The 20,995-nt window shown below is 39.6% G+C and overlaps 2 protein-coding genes across 5 annotated transcripts in view; one reads left to right on the top strand and one right to left on the bottom strand.

Moving 5' to 3' along the window:
- The window catches only part of Myot (myotilin), a 43,145-nt gene extending 32,791 nt beyond the window's left edge, over positions 1-10,354 (bottom strand). For 3 of the 4 annotated variants that reach the window (XM_029471773.2, XM_029471772.2, XM_029471774.2), the window contains exons 1-2: positions 10,131-10,354; positions 5,925-6,041 (exon numbers count right to left, since the gene is read on the bottom strand). The gene's annotated coding sequence lies outside the window, so the exon portion shown is untranslated. The remainder of the gene's footprint in view (positions 1-5,924; positions 6,042-10,130) is intronic. The other variant, XM_085833576.1, reaches the window with a different exon arrangement.
- A 160-nt stretch (positions 10,355-10,514) lies between these two features.
- The window catches only part of LOC110285129 (serine protease inhibitor Kazal-type 11), a 103,780-nt gene continuing 93,299 nt past the window's right edge, over positions 10,515-20,995 (top strand). The window contains exons 1-2 of the mRNA XM_085833598.1: positions 10,515-10,556; positions 19,024-19,089. The gene's annotated coding sequence lies outside the window, so the exon portion shown is untranslated. The remainder of the gene's footprint in view (positions 10,557-19,023; positions 19,090-20,995) is intronic.

Genomic DNA, 20,995 nt, shown 5'->3' with positions numbered 1-20,995 from the left:
TCAACTCGGGAATAATAATAGAAGGAGAAGTGAAGTAAAGTAGGTACAATATTTTATGTTTTAAAATGTCAGATGACTGTAAACACTTTGAATTTATACTATAAACTGATGTTGGTACATTCTTTTTTTTTTTTTTTTTTGGTTTTTCGAGACAGGGTTTCTCTGTGTAACCCTGGCTGTCCTGGAACTCACTTTGTAGACCAGGCTGGCCTCGAACTCAGAAATCCACCTGCCTCTGCCTCCCAAGTGCTGGGATTAAAGGCGTGCGCCACCACGCCCGGCTGGTACATTCTTTTTAAATTGCGTTCACTTAATTTGATGGAGAAGCTTAGCATGCTATCCTAATTTATTTCCTAAGGCTTATTCAAATAATTGATTTGCACTGTCCACAAAGCAATGAATATCATGGTGAATATCTGTTTTGTAAATTATGTTATATATACTTTTAAAAATTATGTATGTGCTTCTTTTCTTTTCTTCTCTTTCTTTTCTCTCCCCAACCTAATTCTCATGTGTGTGTATGTGTGCATGTGTGTATATGTGTGCATGTGTGTGTATGTGTGCATGTGTGTGTATGTGTGCATGTGTGTGTATGTGTGCATGTGTGTGTATGTGTGCATGTGTGTGTATGTGTGCATGTGTGTGTATGTGTGCATGTGTGTGTATGTGTGCATGTGTGTGTATGTGTGCATGTGTGTGTATGTGTGTTCATGTGTTTGTGTGTTATTGTGAATCAAATACAGGGCTTCAAGCGTGAAGTGCTTTACCACTGAGCGGCACTTTTAGCTCTAGTTCTCTAGTTGAGTAATTTAATGATGCTCTAAAAAAATAAGAAACTCTGATGTTTTGATACACAAGAATCACCAAGCTGCACCTTCCCCCTTTCCCTGGGTTTAGTAAGAACATTTTCTAGCAATGATAAATTTGATTTTTTTCAGGTCTCTCTGTCTCTCTCTTTGTCTCTGTCTCTGTTTTTGCCTCTCTCTCTTAACCTTATGGCCTTCACACTCATCTCTGTCTCTTTTCCTTCATCTTTCTTTTTTCAGGAAATTAAAAAAAATATTTTAACATAGCAATCTAAAACTAAAACAAAAATACTGTTTTGTAAATTATTAAAAAGTTCATTTCCAGTGGCACAGGCCTTTAATTCCTGCACTTGGGATGCTCTTGGTTCCTACCAGAGCTAAGAGGTGTTTAATACAGAACCATTTACTCTATGAAGTGATGATAAAAGAACAATATTCTCTAAATAGCACGCACATCTTCATCTGGAGACCCCTGTAACTCAACACCCACTGTTCTTATTTCCTTGTTCCTAAGGCTCACACTGTCCACAGTCTTTCTCTCATGGTTTTTCCACCAAAAGACATGGTGTCTAGTCATGGGTAATGAATGTTACTGTTATCATCCCGCCCAATGCTGATACTCTACCATGCTGGAAAGGACTCAAAATGATTTTAAAATACCAACTGCAAGACTCATCTGGCTCTGTGATGGTTGAATTTTGATTGGCCAGTTGACTGTATCAACTAAAACACAAGCAACTGGGCACTCTTGTGTGAGATTTCTTGATTAGATCATTTGAAACAGGAAGACCTATGCTAAACGAGGGCAGCCTTTTCTGTTGGCAGCTCATATAAAAGGACATGAAAGAAGGCCACTGGTTTTCTGACTGGTTGTCCTCAGTCTTGGTGGCAAGTTCATCCATCCTGCTGTTGAGACATTCCTTCATTGATATTAGAACCTTCTCTCTAGGGGTCCTCCAGGCCTTTGGCACCAGACCAGGACTGCTGAGACAGCTGGACTTGTGGATTCTTAGTCTTTCCAGAATGAGACAGCTGTTGTACTATCCAGACCATATCATGTAAGCCAGTCTAATACACTTTAACATACATTCATGCTATCAGTTCTGTTCATTCACAGAATCCTGACTTCTCATAGCATAGGGCCTATGGAGTAGTAGGATTTCATACATAGAGGGTTATGGCTCTAAAAGCAAATATTCCAACAGTCATTTTTTTTAAAAGATGTTTTCCCACTTTGTGGTGTTACAACATTTTTTGGACCCAGAATTATAGCAATATATAAACTAATCTGAAAAGATCTAATTTATAGAATTCATCCATATAGAAACTAAGATGTTAGGATTTAAATGTAAGATAATTTCTTCTGAATAAAATGGTAAGCGAGTTTTTACTTTGTTTTGTTTGGGAACTTTCAAATATAGCTAACAATAGGACTGAGGCTATCACCATGCTGTCCTCCTCCTCTTTCCCCCTCCTCCTTCTCTTCCCCCTTCCTCCTCATCTTAGCTACTTTTCTATGTTGCTGTGATAAGACAACAGGATTAAAAGCAAATTATGAAAGAATGTGGGATTTTTGTGTTTGTCATCCCTCAAAGGTGGCAGAGGCATGGGAGCAGAAGACAGTAATTGAAAGCCAAATGATCATATCCTCACCTGCCAAGATGAGACAGAGAACAACCTGGAAGTAGCATGAAGGCATGAGTCCTCAAAGTCCATCCCCCAGAATATTCTTCCTCCAGGAAGGATATAACACCTTCCTGAACAATCCCACCAAATGGGACCCAGGAGTTTAAGTACCAGAAACCATGGGACACATTTCTCATGCAAACCACCACATTCTCTAGTCTGTTTTTAATTTGAGACAATGTTTTATTCTGTAGCCCAAGTTGGCCTCAAACTTGTAACTATCCTCTTGTCTCAGATCTCTCAATGCTGCTATTACAGGCATGAGCCACTTTACCTATTTCTTCTTCCTCCTCCTCCTCCTCCGTGCTCTTCCTCATCCTTATTGTTCTTCTTGATGAATAAAAGGATGGAGCAGTGGTTATGGTGGTTTTGGTGGCAGAGGCCCAGGATTCAGAGAAGTGTTGCATAGTACTTCCAGGGACTCAGTGTCCAGTGTCTGAAATGACCTTATTCCTGAGAGATGTCAGGAGCAAGCTTTATTAGATGTAAGAGCCTCATTGTCTTTTAAACAATAAACAAATTTATTTTAAAAATAAAATTATTACTTTCATGTATTTATTTTACCTCTGTGTGCATGTATGTGTATGTTTTGTTTGTGTGTGTGCTGATATAGGTGTGTAGGGATATATGAGCAGTTATATGTATGGGTACATGTCCGTGTGGAACCGGAGCAAAATATCACCTGTCTCCTTCTATTATTACCTTATATTTTTGGAAATATGTTTTCTCACTGAACATTGAGGACATGATTTTTGCTAGGCTGGATGGCCGGCCAACTCTTAGGATCTTCCTGTCTCTGTCCCCCAATGCTGGGGTTATGGGTTCCTGCAGTCTTGTTCAGCTTATACTAGGGAACTGGAAGTTTGAAATCAGGTCCTCTTGTGGGACTCTCTTATTTCCCTAAATCAGCCAAGGTTATGTCTTGCAAGTGTACCTGTCCCTTGGAATACTTCCTTCATGGAATTCCCTACTCTCCACAGCATTCTCCTTCTTTAATATCTCTCTAAGCCAGCACTTGCTCGCAGTCACCTTAAAATTTAGTTGACTTCTTCTAATCTTCTGAAACATTTTTTATCTTCAAATAAAAAAATGTGAGTTTCTTCATGATCACGGTTTATCCTTCCACTTGTATTTAAATAGAAAGTGATGTCTAATTCAGATAATACTTTCTCTATGGTAGTATCCTGAAGCAGAAAAGCCACCTCTGAATATGAGGAAGGACAATTAATACTAGGCCTTTGGAAAACTATATGGAACCTACTGCTTCAGGAACTTCCAAAAATATATATGTATATGAAAGAAATTTAGATGGAGTCACCATAGAATATGATAGACAATGTCCTAACCAGATATCTTACATCACCAAGTACAACCTCTTACATCACTCTGCCACTCAGGATGATAACATGAAAGCCTAATGAGACTGTGTGGTCTTAGCTGGCCCTGTGAACACAGGATTCACCTTGACTATACCTGAGAACACTGGTGTGTGTGTGTGTGTGTGTGTGTGTGTGTCCAGGTCTAGGTGATTGGAATGGGTTACATCTTGCTGAATCATTGACCACAGAGGTCCCATAGACAGCTGCCTCACAAAGATCACAGGATACTTGTTACCCTCTACAGCCTGAGGGTAAAGCCATATTGCTGGAGTCCCTACTCATTTATGTTATCAAACATGGAGAAATAGGGCTTGTGACTAGCTAGAAGCGTTACCCTTATTGACTAGCATTCACTGTGCTGGAATGGACTTGACATACTATGGGAGGAGAATATTAGTCATCATTCAACCCAGGTACAAACTCTGTCACCTAAAACAGTGACCTGTCTGTAATATACAGGTTCACTGGGATACAAATGTTACAGAAATAACCAACCATTTTAAGAAAAAAATTGGACTTCATGCCCATTCAGTGACATGGAACCTGTACCTAACACCATGGAATTAACTAAGAATCTGTGACTAGATAGATTGTGGGCCTAGAGAAAAACTTATTGCTATTACTTTCTTAAATGAAAATAGCAATAAAATGACTCCTAGTTACATATAAACTCTACCTATAGATTAGTGTATCACTCAGTCTTCACCATAGACGTTTCCTCTTGCAGTTGATGGTAATTGGCCCAGACACCCACAACTGGACAATATGCAAAGGGTGAAAAATTATGGAGCACTGAGTCTTAAATTGAATATCTTCATCAAACCCCACCCATCAAGCTCATGGATCTATGCAAAAGAGGAGGCAGAAAGATTGTAAGAGCCAGAAGTGGTAGATTCCTTCAGAGAACAGTCTTCCAGACACAACAGGACAGATGTAAATATGGACTCACAGAAACTATGGCAGCGTAACTGGCATAAGTTCAAATCAGACAAAAATCCCTATGTGGAGAAAAGTAAGTAGACACAAAGTTCCACTCCTAACCAAAAAGCTCTTTGTGATTGGTATCTGCTAGGAAAGGTATCTGCCAGTGACAGTGACAACTTCAGGACAAACCCCACGTTCAGGGGTAGTTGGCCAACACAAAGTTAACTTTGTTATTCTGTGTGCTTTTTAAAATTTGTTTTAGTATTTTTTTTGTCTTTTGGTTGTTTTCGTTTTTGACTGAGGGAGGAGAAAGGGAAAGAGAATACATGAAGTTGATATGGTATGGAGGTGGGGAAGAGCTAGGAGTAACTAGGGGAAGACAAAGAATATTCTCCAAACAAAAAATTAAATAATACTAAAAAAAAAAAATAAATCCACCTCCAAAATGGAAAAGTAGGATCCCTTTTAATGCCATCCTGCACAAGATAGTTTGTTATCTAACTTAAAACATTTATGTATTTATTTATTCATTTATTCATTTTCTTCTAAAAGAGAATGTCTTTTTAAAAAATGTTATTGGTTTTAGTATGTTGGTTTTCATATTATAAACTCATGCCCAGTTTTTAAGATGCTGTTTCTTTTCTGTTTGCCTTAAGAACAGGAACACACACACACACACACACACACACACACACACACACACACACAAGAATTTGCAGGTATTGCCAAGATGAATACTTTGTCCACAGGGACAGCTAAGACACAGTCCTGTTAGCGTGTTATGTTACTTTCATGAGTGCCAGAGCTATGTAACTAGAGGAATACTAGAGAGGAGACGCCATAGCATTAAACAGGCTTTGCAAATTAAAGAAAAAGACCATGTCCAATGATCCCATTCAAGCTTGATTTTTTTTAATAGTTGTAAGAGGACATGAATTATCCAGGCACTGTACTGACCATCTTATATACATAATGCTACTCATACCATGATGTACAGATATTATTTTCATTAAACAAATAAGGAAACAAGTTTAGAGAGGTTAAAATAATTTTCCAAAGCCATACCAATGGTGTGTGACAAAGACATCAAATAATCATTACCATGCACCTCTAGAGAGTAAGGACTTACCTCCTCGGCTATCTGGGAGAACTTCTTTGATCCTGTAGCATGTTTTCTCATGTGTTCTCTGCAGGTGGAAAAGTAGGTCTACACATGGACAAGAAGCCCAGAGTTCTCTTCAGTTACCTTTGAATTTAGACATGACATCATAAGGGTCGCTACCAATAGCCTTCACATACACAAGACATCAGGACAGAATCTTACCTCTGACAGTGTTTCTGCTTGGTGCTTAGATGTGTTATGGAAGCAGTATGATATTAAGACGAACTGAAATGGTGGTGTGTAAAAAGCTTGTCAAATACAGGGTAGATACATGATGAGATTATGGATTCCAGGTTTTGTATGTTAAATAGCTGTGGGTCAAAGCCTCAGAGAACCACATTGGAGTCCTTGACAAAAGCAATACTTAGTGTGTGTTAAGGAACGATGTCTATGCAAACCAGAGTCAAATTTTGCCTGGATCTAGTCCTGATGCTACAGAATACGAGGAGAACTGACCCTGCTCTTAGGGAAGCACTGGTGCACAATGCCAATAGAAGAGAGAAGCCAGATAAGAGGGTGACATAATAGCCTCCCGTACTTTTTCCTATTAATGCAGTTCAGTTTAGCTCACTGCCATAGCCACACTGTTGAACTCTGTGAGGGGCTGAGAGGCTGAAGTACGGAGGAGGGTAGAGAAATTGGAAAATGACATGTTTGTGGGTCACTTGTGGCTCAAGGGATAGTTTGGAATGCAAGGAAATTGGCAAAGAATACCCAGGCAGAACAACAGAGTCTGGGAAGGTACCCACGAATCAGATGGGAAAATAAATGCAGTCAAAAGCACTGCTTGATATTTTTATTCTACGTCTGAAAATTGAACCTCTATATGAATGTGAACATCTCGTCAAAACGCATAGTCTACATATGACAGGGGTAGAGCTTGAGGTCTTACTGTTTCTCACAGAGCTGAGGTAAAAGCAGTTCTGCCTGTTTATAGATCACACTTTGAAAAATAGCGTGAGTAAAGTCTTAACTTTGCTTAAAAATGCAAGGCATGAAGCCAGGTCTATTAACCCAGACCTTGGCAGTTTGAGTTTGGGTAATTGCAGGAAGTTCAAGGACAGTTTGAGGTACTGGTGTGTGTATGTTTGTGTGTGTGTGCGTGCGTGCAAGTATCTGACAATATGTATTAAATCCCCAAGAGCTACACAGTCCATGATTCTATCATTTAACAGGAAGAATTATTTGGTTAGGACAAACTCTCAAAGAGCTTTGAATGCCAGGGTAAGGATTAAATGACATGAGTTAAAGAATCATTGCAGATTTCTGTATTGGGCAGAGTGTAGGAGAGCACCTGCACTTACGTAATATTTATCTTATGACACATAGGACAAATAGGGTAAAAGTTTCATATTAAGCACCAAAGTGAGTGTCTGCATTGGCTAGAGTGAGTTCAGTGCTAGCTCGGGCAAGTGAGTGAGGAGTGAGATTGCCCAGTGAATGAGGGCCTTTGCCAAGAAGCCTGCCATCTGAGCTGAATCCAGAGAGGTCACGAGTTGTCTTCTGAACTCCACATGTGTGCACACACACATGCATACATACACACACTCATACCCACACACAAATCAATCAATGAATGTGAAAATTCAGACTATATCTAAGTATTTACTATACACTATAGTACTAATTATTAATATAGTACTACACCATATCACTAATTGCTATGTGCATTATACTATATATAGTATTACCAATTACTATATCATGGCTGTACCATGTTAAGGAAAGAGTGTAAGGCTTGCAGTCATCTGAACCAACAGCAAGCTGATCTGACCTGCCCACTTCTCTCTCATTCTTGCTGACAGAAAGCCATCCTCATGATCAAACAGCACAGTAAAACACATATGGGAAAGGAACGCAGAAGTTCATGTGTTCATGAATCTTTTAGCATGGTTTTACAAGGGAAGAAGTGCTTTTCTCACCCTGACTGACCTAGAATAGCAGTCAAAACCATGAAGAGATGTTATCAATCTTTATCCACATGTCTATCCACATGCTTATCCACATGTTGGTTCTAGCATTTATTATAGGTTTTTTTGTTCTTTTCAAGGTTGTTTTGAGAGGATAATATTAGACCTACTCATTACACACAAATACATAGACACATTCTCTTTGTCTCTGTATCTCTCTCTCTCTCTCTCTCTCTCTCTCTCTCTCTCTCAATGTCACAATTCTGGGTCAGGGACATGGAAGGGTCATGAGGAAGAAATAGGGGATATAGTTAGAGATTGTAGCTATAATTATAAATATAACACAGCTTCTGTTTGATTACACGGGAAGTCCAAAGTGTAGTAGGGTAGTTACTTGGCTTTCTTACAGGCAGGTTAAATTCAAACAATCGGAGTACACAGGAGAAAAGAGGACTAAGGACATAGTTGTAAATAGTCTCAAAGCATACTATTAAGTTAATTGCAAGGCTGAGCCAAAGTTTAGGTTGTTTCAGGCAATTTTGTAAGAGACAAAAAGGTTATCCCTATACTGTATTCACTCCATAACCTTGAAAATAAATTACCGGAGCTATTTCAACAAATTAGACTCTAACAAAATACAATCAATGCTAAAACCACCATGAGTATAATTTAGTGCTTAGTGCATAAAGTTATTTTTATGGATTTGGAAATTACACCCACAAGGATGAATTTTCCCGAGAACTGGAACCAACTTATTAGTGTTAAAATAATTTTTAGAAATAAAAGTAGTCAGTGCTTAAGGGCATAAAGTAGAAAGTCAGAGTCTAGGAGGTATAAAGTGAAAGTAAATTTTACCCTCTCTAATCCCCAATTTCTTGACTGCATTTCCAGAAAGTATAATTGCACATGTAATTATGTATATAAAATTGTTTTCCCCCAAATGCCACTTTGGCTTTTCCACTTCATATGTCATTTGAAAGCATTTGAGTAGATCATTTGAATATAGCAATATCTGAACAAGTCTAAATTGAACAGGTTGTTTACATGATTTATAATAGTTGACTTAATCAGTTCCCCCAATGGAGTATACATGGGTTTTTAAAAACAATTTTAAGTGGACAGCTATGATATACCTCTGCATACTTTTATTAAGTGTTATCTATAGTAATGGATATAACAGGAAAATGAATACATTTTTCATCTTAATAGTTAAGGCCAGGTTGCCATTTCCTCAATTGCTATGTTCTCAACATCTGTGTATCAATAAGTTCTTTAAAATCTACACACTACATTTCTTATTGATTGCCTAGGATGCATGTTTTTTTTCCTCATAGGAGAGGCTGCTTATCTCTTCTTTATTTATTGGTCACTTCTGCTTTTCTTTCTTGTACCATACTCAATATAGGACATTAACAATGCACCTTTACGGCTATGATTTTATAGAAAATATTAAATAGGGTATTTAATATATCAAAATTTAAGATGAAATTTCTTTTTTCTTCTTTTAAAAAGATAATATGTTGTCATTGCATATTCTAATACCCTTTGATATTTCCTGTTTGAAATTATACAGGGAGAGGGTAGTATTGTGTAGTTGATTTTAGTCTCTCCCAATTTTGTTAAAATTTATTTTCTCCTCATTTTCGTTAATATAACTTTGGAAATAAATTTGTACTTATGGATGTAAATCTCTCTCTCTCTCTCTCTCTCTCTCTCTCTCTCTCTCTCTCTTTCTCTCTGTGTGTGTATGTGTTGAGGGCTCATGAATCTTTTGGTGACATAGTCAGTTTCTAAACTGTATCTATTTAGGAAGTCCTAGAAAAACAGCAGCAGTGCTGGCATTTGGCTCGACAGTTGTGGCTCAGGGCATCAGTAGGACACAGAGCAGAATACTTGCTGAGGAATACGATCCACACTTGATTCTAATTTTATCTTTGTGCTACAGTCTTCAAATGTGAGGACAGCTGGTGTTGGGTAAATCTGTCCTTACAAGCTGTATGAGGTTGAAATAAAATTAAATATCTCAGTTTAAATCCAAATGCAAAGACATGGAAATATTCTATTCATCTTTTGCTATTTCACTTTCTGCATTTTGACAGAAAGGCATCTTCTACTATGAAGTCCTAGAAAACAACATGAAGCTTATTATTAGCAGGATGTGGGTCTGAACCTTTAAAAGCCCAATACTTCATAAAAGGTAGACAAAGTTCTGGCTTTTCACCCCATCTTCCACCCTGCTGATAAAAGGATAGATGGTACGTACCTGATTTGATAGCAACTTTTTCTTTGTCTTTCTCCCTTGAACATATAATTGCTACCAAGAGTGAAGCCCACACCTCCACCTGGGTTGGGCTAGCAAGCCCCTGTGACCCCTGAGAGTTTGCAAATAGGGGAGCCCCCAACCCCCTTCTAGACTCTTCCCAGCAACTCAATAACTTGGTAGTTGTTAAGGAATAAATCAGGGTAGTGAGGTCATAGAATAGCCAGGCTACTGGCTCTTCTTCAGGTGGCTGGATTACCAAAGTAGAAATGCTCTAAAAATAAGTGAGAGCACAGAGTCTCCTGCCAGGATTGGGTTGCTGAGATAACTAGTTACCAGGAAGGTTATTGACATCATCTGTTCTCCTAATGCACTATGCAAATTGGAGCCTGAGCCTGCGGGAAAGACAGATTTGATTATCACCCAATGGTCAGTAAAATCCTTAGTTCTTGTCCTGGTGACTATTGTTACTCCTTGTCTGATTCATTAAATTAGTTTTCCCTCTTTCTCTAGTTAAGGTCATCCAGTGAATCTTTATAGAATAGGTATTTTTAAATGATTGATTTGTGTGTGTGTGTGCTGTGTGTGCACTTGAGAATGTGCATGTTTGTGTTTGTATGTTCTTGAGTATATATGTGTGTGTGCATGTTTGCATTTTTATGGTGACCAGAAGCCAACTCTCAATGTTATTCCTCAGGAGCCATCCACCTTTTGAGACAGGTTTTCCCAACACTGGAACCTAGGGCTTGATGATTACACGAGGTTGACCTAGTAAACTCCAGGGTCTACTTGAGTCTACTGCCCCAGCTCTGGAATGACAGGTATATAGCTTTTTATACTGGATCTGGAATTAGACTCAGGTCATCATGCTAGTGCCACAAGTACAGTACCAACTAAACTCTCCCCCAATCCTAGATTTCATTTCATTTTATTATTTTATCTTACTTTTGAGACAGGGTTTTACCCCATAGCCATGGTTAGGCTAGAACTCACTATGTAGACCAGCCTGGCCACAAACTCACAGAGATAAGCCTGCTTCTGTTTCCCGAGTTTTCTCACTATGCTTGGCACACCAGTTTTTACTTTTATTTATAATAATTGCATATGACAGCAGGTGTGGTGACACATACCTGTAATCTTAGCACTTGGAAAGTGGAGGCGGGATGATTGTGGGTTCAAGGCTCATTTATATAATGTGAGCCTCACTTTATATAAGAATATTGGAGGCTCAGTGTAGTGCACATGAAGCAGTTTATTTTACAACCCTGCAAAAGTGGTGTCAGCCTAGAATGACAGGCAATCCTGACTGAGAACTAAGAACAGTTTTCTAATGCAAACCCTTTGCTTCCTCTTTGACTGAGTAATCAGGAGGGTGCAATCTTATAGGACAGGTAGATCTTTCTACCACTCTACCACTTTTCCTCTCAGCCACCTAGGCTGCATATCTCTGTTTATCTAAGTAAACCTGTGGTTTATCTCCTGCTTATTTTAAAGCATCCCAGGCTTCTGACCTTGTTACTTCTGCCAGTTTTCAGGCAAGTTCAGCTGTTGGTAATTTTCTACTCTAAATTCTAGTTTGTATGGGTGGAGGGTAGTTAGATTAATCGAGTTTGGGTGGCAGTGGTGGGTAGTGGGGCTACCTTAGCAGGACCCCAGTGTTTTCTCTTCATCTTTAACTGGCCCTAAGATGATTCAAAATACTTTGAATTAAAAACAAGCTATCAGATTTTATTTCTTACAGTTGTCAATGATGGTCAGCCTGGGCTACATGAAATGCTATCTCAAAAGCCAGCCAGCCAGTGGGGGCTAGCAAGATGGCTCAGCAGGTAAAGAAGCTTGATGTCTAGCTTAATGATCTTAGTGAGATTCCAGGAACTCACATGGTAGGAGAGAATCAACTCCCACAAGTTATCCTTTGATTTCCCTTTGCACTGTGTATTCCTCAATCAACTAGCCAACCAATCAACCAGTCCACAAACCAGCAAACAAGTAAACAAATGTAAAAATTGAAACAAACAAAAATAAAGAATAAGTTAACAAGGGAGTATGATGTTTTAGTATACCATATGCATCCTACACATCATGGAATAGCCAAACTGAGGCACTTAGCATATAGAGCATCAATTTTTTTATGGTTTCTTCATAATAAAAACAGGCTAGATGCTTCATTTCCTTCCTTCTAGATTATTATTTATTTTTAGTTTTTAGTTTTGTTATTTTGTTGTTGATAGACAAGGTCTGGTTTCTCTTTATAGGCCTGGCTATTCTAGAATGGAGTTCCTGGTCTTTATAGACAAGGTTGTCCTTGAATCACAGAAATTTGCCTGTCTCTGCTTCTGAGTTCTGGGATCTAAGTTACCTAGTTTCAGACTTTCCCAGTCTGTGGTCCTCTGGCTTTTGTGCTATGGGCCCAAGATGATGAGGCAGAATACCATGACAGCAGTGTGTGGTGGAAAGAAGAACTGCTCACCATGGAGGGGCTGGGGATAAGACACATCCTTCAGAGATGTTGTTTCAAATAGGTTCCACTTCCTACTAGTTTATTTAGCTGTGAATTGATTAGTGGATTTGTCCATCATGAAGTTAGCATCCCCATGACCCCCTCACCTCTCAGTAGCTAATGAGGAATTAGATCTTCAACACATGACCTTTTGGGGAGACACTGTATTGTTACAGCACCCCACTGTTAGATGTGTGCCCGAAATTAAAAAAAAACCCCACATTTAATACACTTTAAACGTTTCTATTATCTTGAACAAGCTGGATATCTGTGTGTGTGTGTTTCAGAAGCTGAGTCTTCTATTCCGCATAGTTTACAGGATTAAATAACAAGCCTTGAACAAGGACCTACTGTGTAGTCAACATCCTAGCAGCTGGAGGGTGAGATGAGAGACCATATAAAAGGAAAAGGCCTGACTCCCCTCTTTTTTTTTTTAAACTAAATATAGTGGAACATGGTATAAATATTTCACCAGCCATACACCTTACTTGACATTTTAAAACATTTCAGATAGGCCCCATCTGCTTTGTTTTATAACTTCAAACCATTTTGCTTCTAGGTTCAAAGTAAATTGTGTAATAAAAATCACTCCTCCACCAATAACTAATGGCAAGGATATAGAGAGAAGAGAACCCTCGTGTGTAGTTAGTGGGAGGAAAGGAAGGGTGAGATTCCTCAAACACTAACACTAGACTACCATATACTCCGTCCTACTTGTGGGAATATATCTGAAAGAAACGAAGTCAGCAGACAGAAAGGATATCTGTACACATGTGTACTTCATCTCCATTTTCATTAGCTAAGGTATGAAATCAGCCTGGGCACATGTGGAAGGAAATATGAATAAATATCACACACACACACACACACACACACACACTGTATTTAGATAAAAAGAAGAATGAAATTATGCTATTTGAAGAGAAAAAGATGAAACTAAGGGTATCATGTTAAACAAAACAAACATAAGAAGACAAGTATTGCATGGTTTTACGTATGTATACATATGTATGTAAAGAATGTAAAATGCATGTGAGAAGAGGAACTGGAGAGATAGCTTAGAGGTTAAGGCACTTTATGCTATTGCAGAAGACCTACATGTTGGCTCTCAATTGCCCATAACTCTAGCTTGAGGAGATTTGATCCCCTTGTCTGACTTCTTTGGGCAACAGACACAGATGTGGTGCACATACATGCATGAAACAAGACACTCATATACATAAAATAAAATAAAATAAAATAAGTAAATCTTTAAAAATCTTAAAGTAGTGCCAGGCCTTATGGTGGAACCCTTTAATCCAGTGCTCAGGAGGGAGAGGCAGACAGAGATGTCTGTGAGATGGAAGACAGTATGGTCTATACAGTGGGTGCTGTGACAGCCAGACCTATATAGAGAGGCCCTGTCTAAAATATAAAAAAAAAAAATAAAAATCTTCAAGTAGAAGACTTAGGGAAGAGAGGGACAGAAGACAGAAATTGGGGGGAAGGAAAGGGAAGGAATAGGAAGGATGAATATGATCATGTGAGAATAAAAATGTCTCAGTGAAACCTTTAACTTAGACCATTGTTATGCACTAATTATAATTTTTTAAAGAATAAAAAAGTGAAACACGTCTTTCTGGTCAGGATAGAAGCTAGGGGACTCAGTGTCCTGCCATTTTTAATGGTAAGGCAAAGAAGACAAACCTTCCTGGAATGATTCGCTCATACAGCCGTTCCCTCATGAACAGGCGGTGCGTCCTATCCCAAGGACAGTAGTTTATGCAAAGTGACCACATGATCACAAGTGCTGGCAGCTCTCAGAGATTGGCTACCTGCAGGACTGTGTGACTCAGCATCTGGAAGCAGGTTCTCACCAGGCTGTCAGCCCTCAAGGAGAGCTTCAGGTCACCTAGCCCAAGACTTCCTCCCAGCTTTTGCTCTTTTTGAAGCACGAGGCCCAGGTTCTGGGCCTTCTAAGTGATGAGATTAGCATTTTGAGCCACTACATCCTGCTCCTTAAAACCTAAACACAAACAAACAAACAAGATTCCAAAGTCAGAGAATAGAGACTTTTTGCCACCCTGTAAACTATTGTGGAACTTGGAAATACAGCAAGACACTCTTGTGTGCGCTTTCTGAATGCTGGGCATTGACAAGCAAAAAAAAAAAAAAAAAAAAAAAAAAAAAAAAAAAAAAAACAAAACTTGGCCATGTGGCTGTACATATCTCATATCTCCTCCTTTCACTGTCTTTGAACCACTTAACCTTTAAGCAACAGTGAGACTGTTTCCTTATCAATAGAAATACAGATGAATGCTGTTTTGAGAATAAGAGAGCTCCATCTGTACATGACAAAATCTTGCTATTTTCTATTTTATTTATTTATTTATTTATTTATTTATTATTAGATATTTTCTTTATATATATTTCAAATGCTGTCCCAAAAGTTCCCTATACCCTCCCTCCGCCCTGCTCCCCTACCCACCCACTCCTGCTTCTTGGCCCTGGCGCTCCCCTGTACTGGGGCATATAAAGTTTGCAGTACCAAGGGGCCTCTCTTCCCAATGATGGCCGAGTAGGCCATCTTCTGCTCCATATGCAGCTAGAGACACGAGCTCTGGGGGTACTGGTTAGTTCATATTGTTGTTCCATCTATAGGGTTGCAGACCCCTTTAGCTCCTTGGGTACTTTCTCTAGCTTCTCCATTGGGGGCCCTGTAAGCCCACTTCAAAAATCCTAGTTGCCTCTTGATCAGTTTTTACCACCATTGTTTTTTTATCATGATCCTCCACTGACTGGTGCTGAGGAACTGAAGCAGAATTTGAGATTCAACAGAATCAGGAGCTCTAGGTCAGACTGCTCAAGAGCCCTTCACTGGACATCTCTGAGGTTTTTATTCCAGGATAGCTCAGGATTCAAGAGAAGCACTGTTGAACAAACTCAGTAGTTCTCGTAACCTTCACCAGATGTGCTCAGGGCAGAGACTTATGGATATTTGTATTATGTCCCTGACTATGCTGAAGTAAAGAAAGCAAGCATCTCCTCCAAGGGACTCATTGAGTAGACAGAGCAATCTCCCAGAAGGATACTGTAGGGATGCGCTAAATACAACTCTTGACATGGTCTTATTTACATCTGTTTGGTAGTTACAATTTAACTTCAAAAATTATCCTTTACCATAAAGAAACCAAGATTTTCGTGGGCATTCTTTCTATAGAAAAGCACAGTTTATGGCAAGAGAGATGGCTCAGGAGTGTATAGGTCATTGCCAGAAAAACCTCAGTTTGCTCCTGGGAACCCACATTGTAGAAAAAGAGAACTGATTCCCTCAAGTTGTTTTCTGGCCACCACACGTGTGCAGTGGCATGCACATGCACACATATCCACTCTAAATGTAAAAATAATAAATGTAAAAATGGAATTTCAACCAAGACCTGCATATGTGTGTATGTGTGTGTGTGTGTGTGTGTGAGTCACTGTTTTATTGCTGTGAAGAGACACCATGACCAAGGAAACTTTTATGAGAGAAAGCATTTAATGGGGGCTTGCTTGCAGTTTCAGAGACTTAGTTCATTATCATCATGATAGAGAACATGACGGAATGCAGGCAGGTGATGGAGCAGCATCTAAAAGCTACATCCTAATCTGTAGGGAGGGGGGGGGGAGAGAGAGAGAGAGAGAGAGAGAGAGAGAGAGAGAGAGAGAGAGAGAGAGAGAGAGAGAGAGAGAGTTGGCATAGGTTTTTGAAACCTCAAAGCCCACTCATAGGGACACACTTCCTCCAACAAGGCCACACTTCCTAATCCTTTTCAAACAGTGCCACTCCCTTGTGGGCCAAGTGGAACTGTGTCACCAGACAAACACTGGGAAAGTCAAGTGGGTTCAGAAACCCCTGTACCCTCAGACCTGAGGATGGTAGGAGTTTCACCTACTCCAGACACCGGATCCTCTTCTGGAACACGTGACCACGACTACCACAGGAAGAGCATGACCTCTAGCTATGTAGCATGGAGTTCTCCATGCTGGCCCAGAGGGTTAGCCAATAAGCTTCCCTTCCTGGACATTTCTTCCTGCAAAAGGTATTTAATCTCTGGTCCTTCATGAGTAAGGCGTATGCATCCATTTTCCATGATGAACAATGAATAAACAGTATAGACAAGCAAGGACTGCCTCTCTCATTAAGAAGCTCTGTGGGAGAAGACTTCACCATAGAGAACCGCACCCCTTAACTCTCCCACAGAACAAAGAAGACCCGTCTACCCTTCCAGACACTTCCAGCTAAGCAAAGCCGGAGGTGTCCCCCATCCCCTCACTTTTGCAGGCCCGTGCTGTCCCCCTTCCTTCCTGACTCCATCTGGTTTCCAGCGGTGACTGGATGCCTGGGAGTTTGGGGACCCCTGCTTTGGCTTCAGCCTGTGTTGTTTCTCACCCGGGTGGGGGCCCCCATCTTAGCCTGTGTTTTCTCACCGCCGAGAAGTGCATCAGCATGCTTGTCATCTGCCAGAGTGGACTTCACACATCCAGGCAGTGAGACAGAACTCGGAACCACACTCCCTGATGACTAAGCATTCAAATATATGAGCCTATGGGGGCCATTCTTATTTAAACTACCACAGTGTGTGTGTGTAGGGTACACACACACATACACACACACACACACACACACACACACACACACATGGTTTGCACATGCAGAAGGCAGAAGTTCTCAGCTGTCCTCTCCTTTGCCATCCATCTAGCTTATTTCCTTGAGACAGTTTTCACTTTCCTGGAGCTTTGTTTTTTTTCTCTAGATAGCCTGACAGTCGGCAAGTTCCCCAATGCCTTGTCTCCACCAAGCAATATAGTAAAAACAAAAACAGAAAACAAACCAAAAAACATCACCCAATTCCAAAGCATTTTGTTCCTCCAAAGTAAATTTTCTTGCCTGTTAAGAAGCCGCTCCCTATTGCTTTCTCCCTAGCAACCAGCAGCTTGGATTCGCCTCTGTGAGATTTTTTTTTTTTTCCATCCTGAATGTTACATCCTGAAATCATGCAATAGGTGTGACTTTTCATGTCTGGATGCTGTCACTTAGGAGATGTAGTCACACCGAGGCACAGATTAATATTTCTTTCCTTTGTATGGCTATCTAACACTCCATTGTGCATACCTACTACACTTGGCTTGTACATCTGACCAGCAGCAGACCTTTGCATGCATCTAGCTTTTGGCTTTTGTGAATGGTATTGTTTTCAGGTGTGTGTACATGCATGCGTGTTTGTATATCTGCTTTTCATTCTTCGGAGTGTATCCATACTGACTTTATTTTTGGACACCTTATGTTAATTTTGGGTTTAACTTTAGAGAACCTGCCAAATGGCTTTCGTAGAAGCTGGCCTGCTTTACAGGCTCACCAATAGTGAAAGGAGGCTGTAAACTTTCCATATTTTTTGTCAACTTTTATTCTCTGTTTCTTCAATTATGACCATGCAGTGCGAAGAAATACCCATTTTTAGTATTGATTTGCATTTCTTCAATGGCTCAGAAAGCTGCTTTGTATGTGTTTGGTATGCAGGATTTTGAACAATGAATCTTATTTTGAATATTGTAGGGAATCTGGTTTTTGAAAAAAGAAATCTTTGATGACGCACATTGAATTATGAATATTTACTTTTCTTATTTTAACAATATTCTTTATTTTAAATTATGTATATGTGTGTGTTTGTGTGTATATATATGCGTGTAAGTGCAGGTGCCTGCAGAAGCCAGAACAGAATATCTGATTCTCTGGAGCTGGAATTACAGGCAATTGTGACCTTCTCAACATGGGTTCTGGGAACCAGACTCAAGCCCTCAAAACGAGCAATGTTTTAGTTGCTCTTCTGTTGCTGTGATAAGAAACCATAATGAAGGCAATTTATAGGGAAAAAAGCTTTTAATTGCGGTCACAGTTGCAGAGGGTGAGTCCCTGCTCATTTGGTGGGAAGCATGGTGGCAGGCAGGCATGCTGTTGGGATGGCAGATGAAAACTTATATCTTATTTGTAAGTTAGAGGGAGAGAAAGAAACTGCCTGAGTTGAGCTTTTGAAATCTTAAAGGCCCCGCACCCAGCCCCCAAGGTACACACACTTTCAACAAGGCTATAGCCCTTAATCCTTCCCAAAACAGTTCTATCACCTGGGGACCAAGTATTCAAATATATATATGGGGGCCTACGGGGGTCATTCTCACTTAAATTGTCACTAACTGGTTGAGCTCTTAAGTGCTGAGCCATATCTCTCATCCTGAGATTTTATTTATTTACTTAAATATTTTATATATTAAAATGCATTAGAGTGATTGCTGTAGACAGAGATTGTACTTCTGGAGACAGAATAGGAAGGTTTTCTTCACCCCCTGAATGCCATTTTTTTTAACTTGGTGTTTTCACAGACAGTGCCTGGGTCTTTCACCATCTCCAGCAAGCATTGTGAAAGAATTGAGTGAAACGTTGCCATGGTGAGAGCGGCATCTTTATGTTACTTTATGCTTTCCAGTCCTGCTTAGAATTTCCTTTTGAAGGATTTATTTGCTCGTTTAAAAAGTTATTCTGTATTTTATTTGTTCTTACTTTTCATTATTATTTGGATATATCGTGCAATGTATTTTGATCATATTCACCATACACGAAGCTCCTGCTGAACTCCCTCCCTCCCCTCCTTATCCAAGTTTGTTCCCCCTAACCTCTCATTTAAATCCATTTATGCTGTTGACATTGCCTGTGGCCTTCTACTAGAGTATAGTCAATCGACCAGGACTGCACCTTTCAAGAAAACTGTCTCTCTTTCATCTAACAACTACTCATAGCTCCTCAGCTAGAGGTGGGACTTCATGCCCATCTCCCTTGACTGCTAGGATTTTGTCTAGCTTGAGTTTGTGCAGTTCTTGTGAACATTGCCTTAACTGATGCAAATTCATAAGTGTGACTGCCCAGCTGTGTCCAGGTAATGTGTCCTTATAGTCATTTACCATCTCTGGCTCACACAACTTTCCAGCTTCTCTTTGGCAACGATTCCTGAGGTGTGTGTGTGCATGTGCGTGTGCGTGTGTATATGTGTGTGTCCCATTCCTAGACAAAGAGCTACAAGCAACTAATGACTGATAAAGAGAAGGGGATCAGGGATGAGCCCCTTAATTGGTTATTTAATACAAAGTAGTCAGCCCTGAAACCTTATACACAAAAACAACAAAAACAAGACTCAGTAGGTTGTGTCTCTTTCTTTCTTCTCCTTTCTCTCTATACTAATAATTAATATATAATAATTAATATATAACAACTAATATATAATATATAATATAACATATAATATATAACATATGATATAACATATAATACATAATATATCTGTTGTAGTATTTATTTACTCTCAGTTGGTGGTTTCTACACCACTTGTGATCATTCAGTTCTCAGATAAAACACATACAACTTTTATGTTGTAGGAAATATTAAAAATGACTGGCAGGCTTCCCATGCTACTCTCAGTAACTCTCTCTAGCTATCTCCCACCCCCCATGTTCCCAGCTCTGGCTTGCTTGTCCCTGAGGCCTCTAGTTCCTTCTCTGCCATAAACCCCTGTAATCAGTGGTCCTACATTTCAGTAAAAAAGTAAATCAAAACTCTTGAAGCTTATAATTAACCAAACAGATTTATGTATCAATAAATCCTCAGTTCACAAGATGATAAATCAATAATGTCAGAAACAATTGATAATAATAAAATCTGTCCACCTAGATTAGACAAATTATCTCAATTATTCTACCCTTATGATGTCATAACTACCTGTGGCTAATTAAAGCCACGCTGGTTCAGGTTCTTTTTCCTGTCCATCTGCTTCCATCTTGCCTCCTCCTCCCTCCCCTGAGAAACTCTCTGTCTCTCCAACTCTTCACTCTGCCTCCCTTTTCTCTGTCTAATCACAGGCTTTCTGCTGCACTAATATTTTAATGTAATTGGACAGGGAAAATCCTGTAACACCTTTATTTTTAATAATAAGCCTTTAAAGCACTAGAGCTGGGCAGGTATCTGCACTCTATGCTATTATGTTTACTTCCCTACCAATAACACCAAGATATGACTATCCTTGTTTTTAGACTTGCACATTAATCCTAAGAATGGCACAGGAATCATTGGTTTATTTGCTATGTGCTTCTAAAACAGGGTCTCAGTAATCCTTTGTCTCAGCTTTCCCTGTCCTAGGGTTATAGACTTGTACCACCATGCCCAGCAGGTTTGTATATTTTAATTTATTTAATGGGGGGCTAAAAGAATAAGAAATACTTAAAAAATTAAGTGGTATAATTGTACCGTCTTGAATGGAAAGTAGAGCAATTATCCAGTTGACAAGGGGGCCATGGAACATCCTGC

The sequence above is a fragment of the Mus caroli genome, unplaced genomic scaffold (assembly GCF_978045245.1).
Source record: "Mus caroli unplaced genomic scaffold, Mus_caroli_1 scaffold_19, whole genome shotgun sequence".
Lineage (NCBI taxonomy): Eukaryota > Metazoa > Chordata > Mammalia > Rodentia > Muridae > Mus > Mus caroli.
The sequence above is the reverse complement of the archived record's forward strand: the minus strand, read 5'-3'. Positions and strand labels throughout refer to the sequence as shown.